Source organism: Hipposideros armiger, unplaced genomic scaffold, assembly GCF_001890085.2.
Source record: "Hipposideros armiger isolate ML-2016 unplaced genomic scaffold, ASM189008v1 scaffold_1323, whole genome shotgun sequence".
NCBI lineage: Eukaryota > Metazoa > Chordata > Mammalia > Chiroptera > Hipposideridae > Hipposideros > Hipposideros armiger.
This window is the reverse complement of record NW_017732673.1, coordinates 205,247-220,450: the sequence shown is the minus strand read 5'-3', so window position 1 is coordinate 220,450 and position 15,204 is coordinate 205,247. Positions and strand designations below refer to the sequence as shown.

Genomic DNA, 15,204 nt, shown 5'->3' with positions numbered 1-15,204 from the left:
GCAGCCCACGCCGTCGCCGGCGACCCACGGCAGCCCAGCTCCAGGTTGAGCTGTTGTTCAGCATCTTAGCTGCAGAGGGCAGTGTCACTGGCCCTCTTATGTGGGATCCGAACCGGGGCCCTCTGGCATCCCAAGCGAGTTCTTAACCATCGTGCCACTCGGCCGGCCCCCAGTGAGATCTCTTTTAATCCCTACCCTGGAAGGAATGGGGCGGCTTCAGTGTTCTAGAAGCCAAGTGGGGGTAGAACGCTGGGGAATGGAGGTGGTCTTCATATGAACCTCCAAGAGTACCTGAAGTCTCCAGGCCCTTGGTGTTTCCTTCTGCAGAATAAATCTCCGATGTCCAGCTGCAGTGGAGAGGCAGTCACCACCATGGCGGAAGGAAAGGGATGTAGGTATCTAACCACATCAACTGCTTTTCAAACATTTCTTGTATTTAGCCACTTCTAACACTCCTTCCCTCCTCCCCCAGGTCCCCCCGCCTCCCAATAATAATATGGTGAAACCAAAGCCTACATTTTAAACTGGGTAACTCATCCATCTATTCCTGGCTTGCAAATGTTTTCTTGCTGTTGTCTCCTTGCCCCTTTCTCCCCGTCCTCATAGAATGATTCCTTTTATTAAAATTCCTTTTGACTGATTCCTTTTTAAAAATTCCCTTTATCTTAACTATTGTGGGGTTTTAAGATAAAGTATAACTTATAAACATATAAAAGGGCAAAAAAGACTGCAGATGAAATTGAGATGACTAATCAATTGACTTTAAAACTAGGAAAATTATCTGAGTTGGTCCAGTGTAACCATGTGAGCCCTAAAAAGCAGAGATTCCTCCCAGCTGAGGGCCACAGTCAGAGATTCCACACACGAGAAGGACACAATGCTCTGTTGAGGGATCTGAGATACAGCAGCCATATGCAAGGACCCGAGAGAGGCTTCAGGAGTTAAGGGTAGCTTGGCTGAGGAGAGGACCTCAGTCCTACAACAGGAGGAAATGGATTCTGCCACCAGCCTGAGGGGGCTTGGAAGTGGGTTCTTCTTCCCCAGAGCCTCCAGGGAGAAATGCAGCCCTGCCAGTACCTTCACTTGGGCCACGTGTGAGACCCTAAGCACAGAATCCATTTGGACCATGCTACACCTGGACAACACCATCACCCATATCCCGAGCTAGAACCCAAGTTATCCTGCTGGCTCCTCTCCCCCGATACTCCAGTCAGCCAGTCATCAAGATTCAACCTTTCCACCTGGCCTTTGTGGCTCCAGTATTGGCACCTGACCTGATCACAGGCCCATCCCAAGGAGGGGCAGCCAGATTTGCAAGGAAGCTGGGGGTCCTGCTGCACCTCCAAGTAGCACACCTTAGGCCTGGGACACTCCTACCATCCTAGAAGGGAGTCCTCAGAGCCCATGGGGTGCTGGAAGACGTTCACAGACAAGCCAAATGAACAGGTAGACCCAAGGGGAGAAGGCTAAGAGGGGACAGGTGAATATGTGGGGGAATGTGTTCCAGTAAGAGGGAGGTCACAAGGCCGGCCAGACCGGGCTGCCTCCTTGGCCACAGGACTCTCACAGAGCAAAGTGCCTCAGCCCCAAGGTACCGGCACCCTCTGAGAGGGCAAGGAGGGGCTCAAATCCACAAGCTCCCCACTCAGTTCTCTCTGACTCACACCCTCAGTCAGAAGTGTCTCCGTCCTACACTCACCATGCCCCTTAAGACCCGACTCTCTATTCCCGGGGTCTGCCGGAAACAGTGCAAACTGGACACGGACAGCAATCACTCACAGGGATTCAGAAGTCTGACTCCTCACCACAGACAGACACTACACAAGGCCACACAGGGCTTAGGGTGGGCCACACGTGTGTGGGGGAAGGGAGGTTCCCAAAGTTCTGAGATCCTCAGGCCCTTGACTGCTAGCCCTGGGACGACCTCCAGGTGGAGGTCCAGGAAAGCCTAGGCCACCAGCTCTGAGCCCTACCAGGCTCTCCGACGAGTCTGGGGCCTTGGCTTCCTGTATGAAACTCTGAACGTAGCAAACGCAGCATTATGAGTTTCCACCAGCAAAAACCCACAACCCCAAACATGCTGGGTTGAAGGAGCACCGTGGGGCCTCCTCGTTAATACGGTGAGGAGACATCTGTCTATCTCGGTTCTGTGATCGGGAAAGCAGCAGGAGGAGGGATGGATGTGGGTCAGGGGAGGGAAGCTGAGAGGCGGTGGCTCAGCGGGAGAAATGCTGGGAGATGGAGGTCACCTAATCCAGTGATTTTCAAACTTACTATTTTTATTGCTTTTTAAGCTACAGGAGCCTTTGTTCACAAAAGCTCTGACCCAAAAACCCAGCATGGAAGTGGGCAAAGCAAGTCACTTGTCAATTCAGGTGGCTGGGGGTGGGGGAGAGGCAGGCTCTAGGAGGCACACACTTGAAAAAGTTGGGCCTGGTGGGGCTGAGCCCAGATTCCACAGAACATCAGACTTACTCAAGGAGCTTGTTCCAAACTGCACATGGAGACGTCAGTGGAACCGTGACAGACCTGGACATTCACATTTGTAAGAGCTGTCCTCTACAGTAGTCAGTTTGAACAAGCCCTCACTGGTCAAATCTGGAACAATGTGAGGACCAAAATAAACAATAATAGTAATGGACTTCAACTCTGAATAAAACAAGAATCCATGTGTCCCGTCTAATGTATAAATAAGTGGACAAACAAATGGGGAAGGGGAACTTCTTCACAGTGTCATGACAAATGTAGAAGGAATTAATTGAATTAAATCATCACCATTGAGCAACCATGACAGAAATAACTAAACCTGTTAAGAATCATCAATGTCTTAGTCTGTTCTGGTTGCTGTAACAAAATACTACAGACTGGGTAGCTCATAAAGAACCGAAATTTATTTCTCACAGTTCCGGAGTCCAAGATCAAGGCACCAGCATGGTGAGGTGAGGGCCCTCTGCCTGGTTCAAAGCTGGCACACTTCCCCTGTGTCCCCGCATGGCGGGAAGGGCAACGGAGCTCTGTGGGGTCTCTTAGAAGGGCACTAATCCTATTCACAGTGTCGCCTCTCTCATGCCCTAAGTATCTCCTAAACGCCTTACCTCCTAACACCATTAAATACCATATTACAGGAATGGGGGTGGGAGGGGCACAAACATTCAGACCATAACAGGTTCTAAAACTAACTGATGAAAGTCTGATGAAAAACAGCATATTTACATAGTCTCAAAGTCTCTTCCCCATAGGATCTGTACTCATTACCAGGACTATATAATAGTAACTCAGCAGTGGAGAAGCCCAGCAGATGCCACCTTAATCAAGGAATCACTGTTATCATAACCCGTAGTGAGTCAAGACAGCATCAGTGCCTCCTGAGGGAGGGGATGTGCTGAGAAGGACACCTCACTTCTGTGGTATTCCTGACGAAAATTCATAACCTGAACCTGATCATGAGGAAAGGGCAAAGAAACCCAAATTAAGGAAGATTCTACAAAATAAATGACCTCAAGTCAAAATGTGGTTTGTGGTCCTTTTCCTTTAAAACGGTGGGGTGGGGGGCGCGGGGAGGGGAGAAGCGATAAAACACTCAGGCAACAAACAAGCCTAGGTCTCAAACACAGGTCTTGAGAATGATTCATCAGGCAGCTCTTTTAACTACAACTGCGGCAGCAGGGCGGTGCCAGCCCACCCAGGTGAGGGAGGGCCTGGTCACCCACAGCTGCTGCCCTCAGCTTCTCAAAAAGCTAGGCAAAAGGAGGCCTGGCACCTTCCTGGCTTCCTAGCTGCTTTCCCTCTGCTGTTCAAGGTGCAGCTGCCAGCTCATGGGAGAATCCATCCTGCCACATGGTGCATGGTGCCCTGTGCCCTGATTCTGTCGAAAACCTAAGTCCACATGAAATGTCTATGCCCAGAAGCCAGATGCACAGAAGATGTGGAGAATATGGGCCCAGTTTAGAGTGACATCTCCAATGTGGACAAGAACCCAGGAGGCTAACGTGCTAGGACTTCCAAACCTCAGGAGGATTGGACTGGGCTGCCTCTCTCTCCTCTCTGAAATTCTCAACTAAAGACCTGAGGACAAAAGGCTCCCCAGATTGGCAAGACTTAAGACAATCTGCACAGCAATCCACTGGCACACAAACTCACTCTGCTAGTCCGTCAGGGTGAAAAAGCTTTTGTTGTGGGAGACACACACCTCCGGACTTGTTTCTGCAAGTTCAGGCACCCCCTACAGGCAAGGCACCCAGCATGAGGCTGTGGAGACCACGAAGGTGGAGGAAGACCCGGGCCTGACAGCACACTCGTCCCTCTACTACCTGAAGAGTCAGGTAGCTGCTGGAAGGCAGGCCTGGGCACCGGACGGAGGAGGTGGGAAGCTGGGAAGGAAATGCTGCGCAGAGCAGATGGTTTAAACACGAACTAGATGAACGCTCCACATGGAGACACTCACCAGTTTGGGAGGAACGGCTGTGCCCTGAGATGGGGAGGCCACACAGCAATCTGACATGGCAGCAGCCAACAGCCTCTCCAATGTGGACTGCCAACAGAGCCCCCAGGGTGTCCCCAGCGCGGTAGGGGGTACTAAGATGCAACTAGAGCACCTGCCCTTGCAGGGCTGACACAGTTGGGGTGGGAGCTGCGCCTCAACACCACAGATGTGAGTGATGAGCAGACCCACTCCTGGGGAGAAATAAATTCTGCTCCAATAACTGAATCCTCAGCAGCTGTGACGGGAGCTGCCCCAGCTTGGTACAAGGGTTTGGCCTGCATGTCTAATGGAGGTCTGAAATGTTCTCTTTGTAGGAGTTGCCCTACCCCCACCTTCCTCTCCCCCAACACAAAGTAACTATACAAAAGAATTTAGAAATATACACATTTACTCCTTTTCTTCCATTTTTTCATGCCTGAAAGGCATCAAGATTGTGGCTCTAAGATGTTAAAAATCTTTGTATCCAAAATTGCACAGTCTGCCACAATATACTGTGTTTTAAGACAAACCACTTTACTTCAAAGACAGCATTGGGAGCACCCCCTAATCCAGCCCAGAATGGGGAGCTCACCAGCTCAGGGCAGAGCCTGCCTCCTGGCCTCCTCAGAGCAACGCAAACAACTTGGGGAAAAGGTTCAGAACTAACAAAACAAACTTCCCAAACAAGCTACAAAAAGTGAAGCCTGCTGTAGAAAAATAAATAAAACGAAGTGCACTGGAAATGTCAAGAGGAAAAAAATTAGTGGTGAAGAGAGGAACAGATTTTTTTTTTTTTTAACGCAAATCAATGGCGGGAAAACTGCTGAAAAAGGCAGCAGCATCTGGAAAGAGCCAGATTAGCAGTTCAGTCCCTAAAGCAGTCCCAGAAGCCCCACCCACCAGCTGAGCAGGGGGACCCGGGGCTTCTCTAGCACATCTGCGCTCTCACCCCCAGGACCAGAGGGACAGCTCTCCCCACAAGCACCCACCCACCTCCACCAGACTGCAGGGGGTGGGCGGCATCTGGTCCTTTCCTCCGCTACAAAAGTATTACGAGGAATAAACTTACAGGCCCCCTTCTGAACTACTTCTTTGAACTTGAACATATACCAAAACATCTTTATATGGAATGCTTTGTGTTTCTACAAAAAGCCAGCAATTCTGATGCTGCCATCCAGCTGGGAGGGACTGGGCGGGGCAAGTGGCACCAGATGGCCAAGGGCGGCTCAGTGCCGCCCTTTCACAAAGGAGGGCTCCAATTACCCCTAGGCTCTGTGCCCCAAAGATAACCTTGCCAGCCGGCTCGGGGTGGTGCCGGCAGCTGCCAGTCAAATCGACCCACCTCTGAGACAAGCCAGGGACCCAGGGATACCTGCGGTAAACTGCACAGCGGAGAGGATGGGGCCCTGGACCCAGGCTGCCAGACCCAGTTCAAGTCGGCAACTTCAAGGAGCACAAGAGGATGAAGACTGAGAAACCACAACATTGACTGAAGAAGATGCGAGAGCAACAGGGCGGGCAGGAAAGGTGTCTGTCTGAGCTAGGGCTTCTCAGACTTGAAAGTGAATGCAAATCACCTGGGAATCTTGTTAAAATGTAGATTCCGATTCAGTGGGTGTGAGGTGAGACAACCCCCACCCCCAGATTCGGCACCTCAGCAAGCTCCTAGGTGATGCAATGCCGCCTGACAAGCCTGCGGGCAGTGCTTTGAACAGTGAGGAGGTATAATAAGACGCGTAGGAGAAAAGCGACAATGCTGAAGAAGGGAAACATCCATGGAGGCAAGTCAGGGGAGGAAAGCCCACCCACCTTTTTCATGGGTTGCTTTACAGAGACGCATTCAGCTTTTCTGGAAGAATCCTTTAATTTTGGAGTTGTTTTTTTTTTATTATTTGAGGGCATTTTATTCCCATTTCACAGTAGTGGAAGCTACTCTAATAAAATTATCCGTGAAGCTGGACTCCCTGCCCCTTGGGTGTCTTCGGGCTGCAGGCCTCCTGTGACGCATGGCAGCAACACACAGCCCAAAGCAAGTGACACAGAGGCGGCTCCAGGCCCAGCAGACAATGGGAGGAAAGCCACAGGCCCAGGAGGCCCAGGGGGTGGGGGCTGGGTGGGGAAAGGCAGATAAAGGGCCACACACCCGCCCTAAAGGAGCACATGGTAAAGGATGGTTTTGCCTCCCAGAATCTATATCAAAATAGACACTAAATTTAAAACTCAGGCCCCTCAGGAAGAGGAAAGTAGATATTTAAGTACAGAGGGTATCTCTATCTTACTCTTTGTTTTTACTTTTAACAGCCTGGCCTCACTTTGGTGGGAGATAAGATAAAGAGCTTTATTTCCTTCCCCACCCGCCCCCAGGTTCAATTTTACCAGAAAGGTATTGTAGCATTTCCAAGAAAAGAGTTGATGCCAAGGTCTGAGGCAAGAGATTTATCAGTGGGCTCCTGGTGCCACACCCAGCCCCTGAGAGCTGACAGTGTGCCTGAGGGTGAGGGTGAGTGGGTTTCCACGTGAAAACCACAGACATCTGTGGATGTGATCATTGCCACCATCAACCCTTCAGGAACTCATGGAAGAAATGCCCCGGAGAGATGCCCTCTGTTACTCCCATCCCATGACACTTCTTCCAAAGAATATCCGGAGTTGGCAAGAGGGGTTCAGGGTAGTGACTAACTGTTCTGAAGTTAGATTCATAGAACTGAAAGAGTCACAGCTAAAAAGTTTCCGAAGTTCATCTAAACAATTCTTCCATTTTTCAGACCTACGCCCATGGAAATGAGTTGCCAAGGTCAAATATCCGGGACTCACCCCCAGCAGTCTGCTTCCGTGTACTTTTCCGAAACACCATGCTGTCTCAATCATGACCTTTCCCAACCTCATTTGGGACCAACTGCCCTGAAAGCAGCATCTATTTCAATGCATTTGACAGTGAACTTAGCTCTTTTTGCCAAGTATTGTACATTTGTACAACTTTTTGCTGAAATTAGGACACTCCAAGGGGTCATCCTGTTTAGGGCTGGGACTTCCTTCCTAATTTATGAACCGTGGCTGATGAATGTCTGATAAGACATTAACCAGGCTAATCTCAGGATCGATGGGTTTTGAAAAGGTAAAATAAAACACTAAACACAAAAAACAGAGAGCTCTGAGTTCTCACACAAAACAATTTGATGTCAAAAGCAGGCGACTATTACAGACTCTGGAAGTGGTGCAGAAAGCAAGCGATCTATAGGTTGGGGCAGGCAGCCCTGAGGACCAGAGAGTGGTCCTCAGCTCCACCTGAGACCTCACACTTGGGTGAAATTGGGCCCCCAAGAGGAAGCTCATTTTGCCCACGAAAAACTGGGAGAGCTGAGATGTCCACATGGAAGGGACAGGGGATGGTCCCTCTCAGTTGGAGAAAAATTCTAACCATACAGAGACCAAAATAAAAAGAAACTGTTTTCTCAACCACCCCTGCCACTAAATGCTAAGAACTGTTCCTATACAGAGTTCACCGGAGAAGGACCAGGAGGTAAATAAAGGAAGGGCACACTTTGTGCCTAGGAGTGGCTTTTTCTGCCAAAGACCAGGAGGCTGGTGTTCCCATGGGCACCTGCGCAGCTCCCCCTCTCCCCCATCTATCTCTTTTCCTCCCTCCGTCCCTTCTTTCTCTCCCTCCCAATTCTCCCTCTCCCTCTCTCACACACCCTCAAGTGGCCACAAACAGGTGAGTCCTCCCTCTGTCCCAGTGTACATGTCACCATCATTCCGATCCAGTAAGAGCGCTAGACCCTCTCTAAACAAAGAAATCTCAGCACCACTGGGGAGATGGGGTTCCAGCTGGGGGAGCTGAGGGTGCAGTCAGGGGACTGCACGCCTCTGGCTCAGTGGGAAGATTCATGACTTAAGGGCTTCCGCTGGTGCTGTGAGCCCACTGCCTGCTGCCCGCCCAGCTGCCTGCCTGAGATTCAAGAGCCCGGAGATGGCAGAACAAAGGAATATGGCTGTGGCTCAGACAGCGGGGGAGGCAACAGGCCGGCCTGCCAGTGAGCAGGCTTTTCTGCAGCTGAGTGCTTGAGTGAGGAACAGGGGACCCTGGGGTGAACACTGAGATACAAAAGAAAGTGGGGGCCTACAAGACTGACAACGACCCAGGCACGCGCCTGGCCCCCACCCAAGGGCGCAGCTGGGCCGGGATTGCTCAGACAGAGCCCACTCCGACGCAGCGCGCAGGTGGCTCACGAGAAAGGCTCCGGCACTCCCGCTCCTTGCCCAGCTGCTCAGAACCCCTGTCCAGGGGGGCTCCAGACACAGCATGGGGACTTGAGGGAGGGGGAGGGGGGTCTTGACAGAAATACCCACAAAGGGCAGGGGGCCCCCTGATCTCCAGGGGTGGAGGGAGCACTGGGAGAGGGCAGGGCCCAGGCTAGGCAGCTCACAAGGCATCAGAGAACACAGGAGGGGCTCTGGAGTGGCTAAGAGCTGCCCACCAAAGGACCTGATTAAGCATAATGGGCTCCTGCTGCCAGCAACAATAGCAACGCTGGCCACCCCCTTCCTCCTCCCCTCCCCTCCGAAAAGATCCACAATGGGAGGCAGCAGGAAACCAGGGCAGAGCCCATGAATAGCTCCACTGTCAGCCCCAAGGCCCCACCTCCTCAGCCCAACAGGTCAGTCCTAGCTGCCACCCTGGCACAATAGAAACCTCTGTGCAGCCAAGGCCCCAAGCCCCACACCACAGAGTTGTGGGCATGGGAGGCCCTGGGCTTCTCACGGGGCGCCATGTAACAGCAATGGTGGGAGAGACAAGGCAGGGACACAGGCCTCCAACCCAGCAGGTCAGGGTCATGTCGGCCACCTTTCCGCTTAGGGAGGCTTATCTGCCAGCCGGTCCTAGAATCTCCCTGCCTCTCGCCCTGCCCTGCCCAGGCCTGGGGCGGCCAGAGCCATACAGGAAAAGCTTTTTGTCAGAGGCCCATGGTGGCCACAAGGATGAAAAAAGAGCTCCGAGGACTCCAGGGAGGATCCCAGCGGATGGCTCCAACGTACGCCCTCTCTCACATGCCCCCCTCCTTCGGCCAACCCATCCCAGGAAGAAAAACTCATCTGCCCTCACCCCCTGCCTCTGCTCTGAAAGGAAGCCGCCTGCTCAAAACAGAGAACCCATCTATTATTTATTCTAGGTGCCTTCTACACAGGCTTTTTAAATCACAGGGTGGCAGTCGGGCCCAAGGCGACCTGAAGCAGCCTGAAGCCGGGGCTGCAGAGCAGGCAGGAGACGGGGGAATCCCAGAGCAGAGGAGAGTCCAGCGAGGCCATGACAGAAGGCCTGACCCTCACACCACTCCTGAAACTGAGGGAAAATCTGCTCTTCTAAACGCTGATTCCCAGCCCCAGCTTGTCTCTCAGCCAAGACTCCTCCTCATGCTCTGCCCAGTCCTGCAAACTCCTGCAGCCGCTCAAGCCCACATAGTGAGAAGCCTCCCCCTCACACCGCCTCTCTGGCTGCCTCTTCACCCTCTTATATCACACTTTGGGTACACTGGCCCCCAGTGTACATGTACTTTGGGTACATGGCTCACAGGGCACAGCCAAGGGCTGCAAACAACAGGTGCTACGAAGACAGGCTGATCTGAGCTGAAAACAAGACAGACTGTGGTGGGAAGCAGCACCCCAGCACCCCACTGTAGTCCTTCCAGCTCTAGGCTCCAACTGCGGAACGGCAAGATCGCTCCAAAAGAAAAACTCAGCTTTTATTCTCCCTCTTGCAATCAAAACAGCGTTTCTTTTCGTGGGAAGCACCCAATACCTGGACTCCTCGTCCAACCATCTCTGCTACAGAGCTATGAGCCCGTGCAAGGCATTCCTTAGTTTGACCAGCAGAAACCAAATACTGGAAGCAACCTCAATGTCCATCAATGAAGAGCTGACCAAGCAAATCGTGGTTTCCCAAAGAGAGGAATAACATGCCGCTGTTCAAAAGAACGGCCTCAACTGTGTGTGCTGAACTGGAGCAATCCCAAGATAAACTTTAGAGTAAAAATCAGTAAGTGCAGAGAAGCGTAATTAGCATACCAGCATGAAAATAAGTGCGGAGTAGAGATGCTTGACTGGGCACCCAACATCTGGTGACATAGGCCTCAGGGGAGCAGAACTGAAGGGGTCAGGGATGGAAATGCTAATTTTCACTATATATCTTTATGTGTTTTGCATCATGTTTACATTGTTTTAATAAAAAAGTTCAATTGACATTTAAAATCCCTGAAGTTTGTGGCTGGAGGCACCCCAAGTTTTACCTGGAGCTCTCGGCAGGCAGTTTCTGGTATCCCTAGAACAAGGAGCAGCCGGGGGAGGAGAGGAGGGGAGTGCCAGCCTCCAGATGAAAGACTTCCCAATTCAGAGAGCTAGCTGGCTCCCTGCTCACAGCTCCTCCCCAAGTCCCAAAATAGAAAGTTTTCCTAGGAAGACCATGAGCAGATTCTGAGAAAGGTAGAAAGGAAACCTGAAGAACTCGCACAGAGCACCATGTGTAGTCAGGTCTACTCCACGGTGAGGCTGTAAGACCCCCAGGGTGGGGCTCTGCATCACCGGCATCCCAGGCCCCAGCAGGGACCCTCCTGGGGCCCTTCCCAGTCATCAGGGAAGCCCAAGGTCCTAGTGTCATGAACCCACCCCAACTTTAGCAGCTAAAGAAAGCTATTTCAACAGATTTCTAGGCCTGGCCCAATTTCAAGGACAGGTTAAAAACAGTTTTTCCAAATCCCAGCTCCAAATCCCAATCCCTTAACCACTAAACTCCATGTACCTTTCAGGAAATAGAAGCTACAAGATGCACTTGTGAGATGGATTCATATATTATTCCTTACTAAAGGGATACATATATGTTGTTGAAAAGCTTCCTTTAACGGACACATCAATAAATACTCTGCACTAGAAGCACTGATGTATTTCCTCCAAGTGAGTTTCCCTCTAAGGAACAATATAATAACTGAAGGGACCCCGGCCCGGACCCTAGGCCGGACACATTCACTTTTTAAAAAAAAAAAATCATACTTCAGATACTCCCGCTAGACTCTAAGAAATATTAAAAATGTTTTGCACAAGTAGTTTTTTGCCACAACTGGCTTAGACCGTTTCATAGGAGCTAACAGCTCTTTTTGCTTCTGTACACCTGCTTTGCTTCTGCTGGGGAATAAAAGGTTAAAGACCAACATCCCTCGGTCCCCCCCTCCTCTCCTCCACTCGCCTCTATCTTAACACTTCAAAGAGGTTTTGCAGCAGTTAACTTTAGTTGCTAAAATTGATTACCTATATCTCTGAGAAACAGGTTGTGCGATCAGCTCAACCCGGTCACGATATACTGTTAAGACATCTGAACATGACGGCACTGTTGTGACAGCGGGATGCGGCTTTAACTGAAATAACTGCACATTCTTTTTTGGCTTCTGTAATTTGCTTTGCATACAGCCCTGTCTTATAAAAACTTTACCCCCCCCCCAAGTCTTGGGGCTGTTTTTCCTTAGTCGGAGAGACGGTTGCTGAGCTCAGCTCAATAAAATCTTCGGAACCCTAATTTGACATCCAGCCTCTTTATTGATTGTCTGGACCCAACAATAACCATCCCAGTTTCTCCTGCTTCTCAGGGGCATGACACATGCGTATTAGAACCAGGACTGGGAGGACCACGTCGGTGAGACCATTTGGGGGGCAGGGAGTGGTTCATGAATGGAACACTTTCTACCTGGCGGAGCTTCCCTGTCCCACCCCCAGGCCACCACAGCAGGCATGAAGATGTCCTAACAACCTCAAGCTCACGGACTGCCCAGGCCACAGGGCAAGCAGACTGGAAAGAGGGGAGATGTATGTTTGGCTCCCTTCTTCCAGAAGATACTTGTTGATGACTGCTCAGTGTTCAATAACTAGCCCCCAAATTAAGAAGCACAAATGAGATTTCGCAACAAGTAGAATCACGCTGGCACTTGCAGCCCTCATACCTCAGCTGCCTCAACAAGTTCCTGCCCCTCACAAGCCGCGTCCACTCCAGCGCAAAGCCCTCGGCAGCTCTTGCCCATCAGACTAAGACCAGTCCCTCTTCAACTGTCTTCCTGCGTGAATGAGCAGGGCCCCGCACCCAGGTAGGCACTGATCCTCAACACACCAAACCCTGTGACACCTCAGGTGGCACAATTCATCTGTCTTCCTCCGAGAGAGCTTTAGGGCCGGCCCAGCCCACCCCACCCCTGCACCTAGGTACATGCCACGCCCTCCTCCCTGCTCCCTCGGGAATGACTACACCCCAACCAACTCTTTTGTTGACATGTCCCCTCAAAACTTATCTGTGTTTATAGCAGTACTTGTAGTTCACAGAAAGCAGCTAGAACAGCAGACTATGGCTGTCACAGGAAGGCTGATTACCCAGAGTGGCCTTCTGTCACCGCCACTGGTCCCCAGCAGGAGTGGAAGCTAGGGAACGGGGGAAGGCTCCCACCCACTGCCAACAGGTTTTCTTCACACCCTTTTTTCTCACAACAGCAGGTCACCTGGTTCCTAAAAAGCTGGCTGTTGAGACAGGAGCAGCCCCAGGAGCAGGAGACACACCAAACAGGGTCATCTGTGCAGGTCTGGCCAAGTAGAGAGCAGGGGTAGGAGAGAACCAGGAGCCCTCAGGCATGGAGGGGGGAGAACCAGGCTGGCTGCTACAGGAATCGGATGTCCTCAGACAAGGGAAGGAAGGGGGGGTGGGATCTGGACAGAAGGCCCCTGCAGTGCACTGTGGGGGGCAGGGGGAGGGGAGGATCCCCCAGGGCACCTCCCTTGGCCCAGCTCAAACAAATCAGACAATGAATCCCTAGCAGGTGGGAGAGGGAGAGATCCAGGAAGTCGCCAGACTGGTTTGCCCAGAAAGCAGGAAACATGAGCTCCAGAGGCCAAGGAAAGAGGGTGAGGCAGGGAAGGTTGTCCAGAGTCAAATGGCTGCTGTCTGGCACCCAACAGATCGCGCCAAGGGAGTCACCACTGATGAGGCACAGGAACCAAGGTCCCAGGTCCACGCTAATTCCTCTGTGCAGAGGGGCAATCCAGCCACCAGAGTGAGGGAGCCAAGAGACAAGGAGCCAGCGGATGCTGAAAAGAAAAGGACTAGGGTTTCTGGAAACAAGGGAGTGATGCCCACAAGGACGGACACCACTCCTGAGGGACAAGTGTGAGCAGTGTTGAGCTCAGGCCAGTGCAAGAACCATGGGCAAGACTGAGAGCAGGCCTCAGCTAGCCTCCAGATACGGACAGCCTCTCCTTGACCAAACTTTAGTCAGGCTCCTTGGAGCCCTCTGCTCAACTAGGCCCGACCTTGGGCATCCATCTCTGGCCTTGTCGAGTCTGGTTCTTAGCAAGAATCCTGCTATGTCAGTTTAGCCAGGAACCCCCACCCTCCATTCGGATCACCCTCCATATCCCCAAGCTAACATCTGATCACCCCAACCTGCCTATTAGGTTGAACAGGCAAGAATCCTGTTGGATTAGGATTATCCTCTCAGAAATTTCCATCCATCAACCCACTTCACCCCCAGCTCCGTAGCTATAAATTTCCACTTTTCCTTGTTGTATTTGGGGTTGAGCATAATCTCTCTCCCAGGCTGCAAAACCCCATTGCAGTAGTCCTTATACCTATCACGACAGTCCTGAATAAAGTCTGCCTTACTGTTTTAACAAGTGTCAGAATGTTTTTCTTTAATAATGTGGAACTTTAAGTCTTCCTGGACCCCTCACCCAGTGTGAGAAACTACTTGGTCAGGGGCTGTGGCTGGGTTGGGGCTTGCCTCCCCCACCAAGCCCCAGGGACAGACCCCAACTGCTGGGCCAAGGGGTGAAGGGCTGAAACCAGACAGCCAATCCACAGGCTAGCCAGACAATAAGGAGGTCACCTGGAGAGGAAAACAGGGTCACTTCCTGGCACTGTTCACAGCAACCAGAGCCTCTCCTTGGAGCAGCTAGTGGCAGCAGCCAGGAGGCAGAGAAGGAGCACACCAGAGTGGGCGCTCCAGGCTGGGGATCAAAACACTCCTGGCTGATGGAAGTCACACCATGGCCTGAACTGCAGCAGGGGAGGGGGTGGGGGGGATCGCCCCTTGCTGGGAGGCCCAAATCTGAAACTAAGGTGGTCGTAGTCCTTATTTCTACTTGCCACTTTCCAATAAGCCCAGGTTTAATGAGGTGCCCTGGGGGGCTTTTCTGTGGGTCCAGGGGTCTGTGTGTATGGGGATATGCTGCTGCCTTCAGCCCTCCCAGACTTACCACTCAGAAGCGGGCTGCAGATGAAAGAGATGCAGGGGACACTCCTTTAATTCCAGTTGCTATGAGGGCCACTCTCCCGAGTATTAGGACCAGGAATTCCTAAAAGCCTCTTTTTTTCATGTTCTCTGAGCCCTGCAGAGTAGATTAGTACAGGCCCCAGTAGCTGGTACACATAGTCAGGGAAAACCCAGAGAGGAGGTTCACGTAACTCCTCAGGCCCACCTCTGTCCCCCCCCTGGTTCTGGCCCACCCCTCTCCAAGCCTTACCCAGCAGGAGAGCTCAGCCTCAGCGCTCCCAAATCCAGGGACACACAAAGTCTGCGGCACCACCAGGAGCTCACCTCTTACCCAGGATCCCAAAGGCCACTTTAGAGCCAACTGCTATGGCTTTCAGCTATGCAGCACAGGTGGGCAGAGCCCAAGGAGGGCAGAGCTGGTCCCTCCAGCTATCTAGCTGATGGACA

The 15,204-nt window shown here is 51.9% G+C and overlaps 1 protein-coding gene across 2 annotated transcripts in view; it reads right to left on the bottom strand.

Annotated features, from left to right (window-relative positions):
- The window catches only part of TSPAN14 (tetraspanin 14), a 51,693-nt gene extending 36,821 nt beyond the window's left edge, over positions 1-14,872 (bottom strand). Inside the window, exon 1 of one of the 2 annotated variants that reach the window (XM_019633499.1) lies at positions 14,741-14,872. The gene's annotated coding sequence lies outside the window, so the exon portion shown is untranslated. Of the gene's footprint in view, positions 1-12,990; positions 13,104-14,740 lie in introns of those variants that run through there. The other variant, XM_019633500.1, reaches the window with a different exon arrangement.
- Positions 14,873-15,204: the final 332 nt, after the last annotated feature.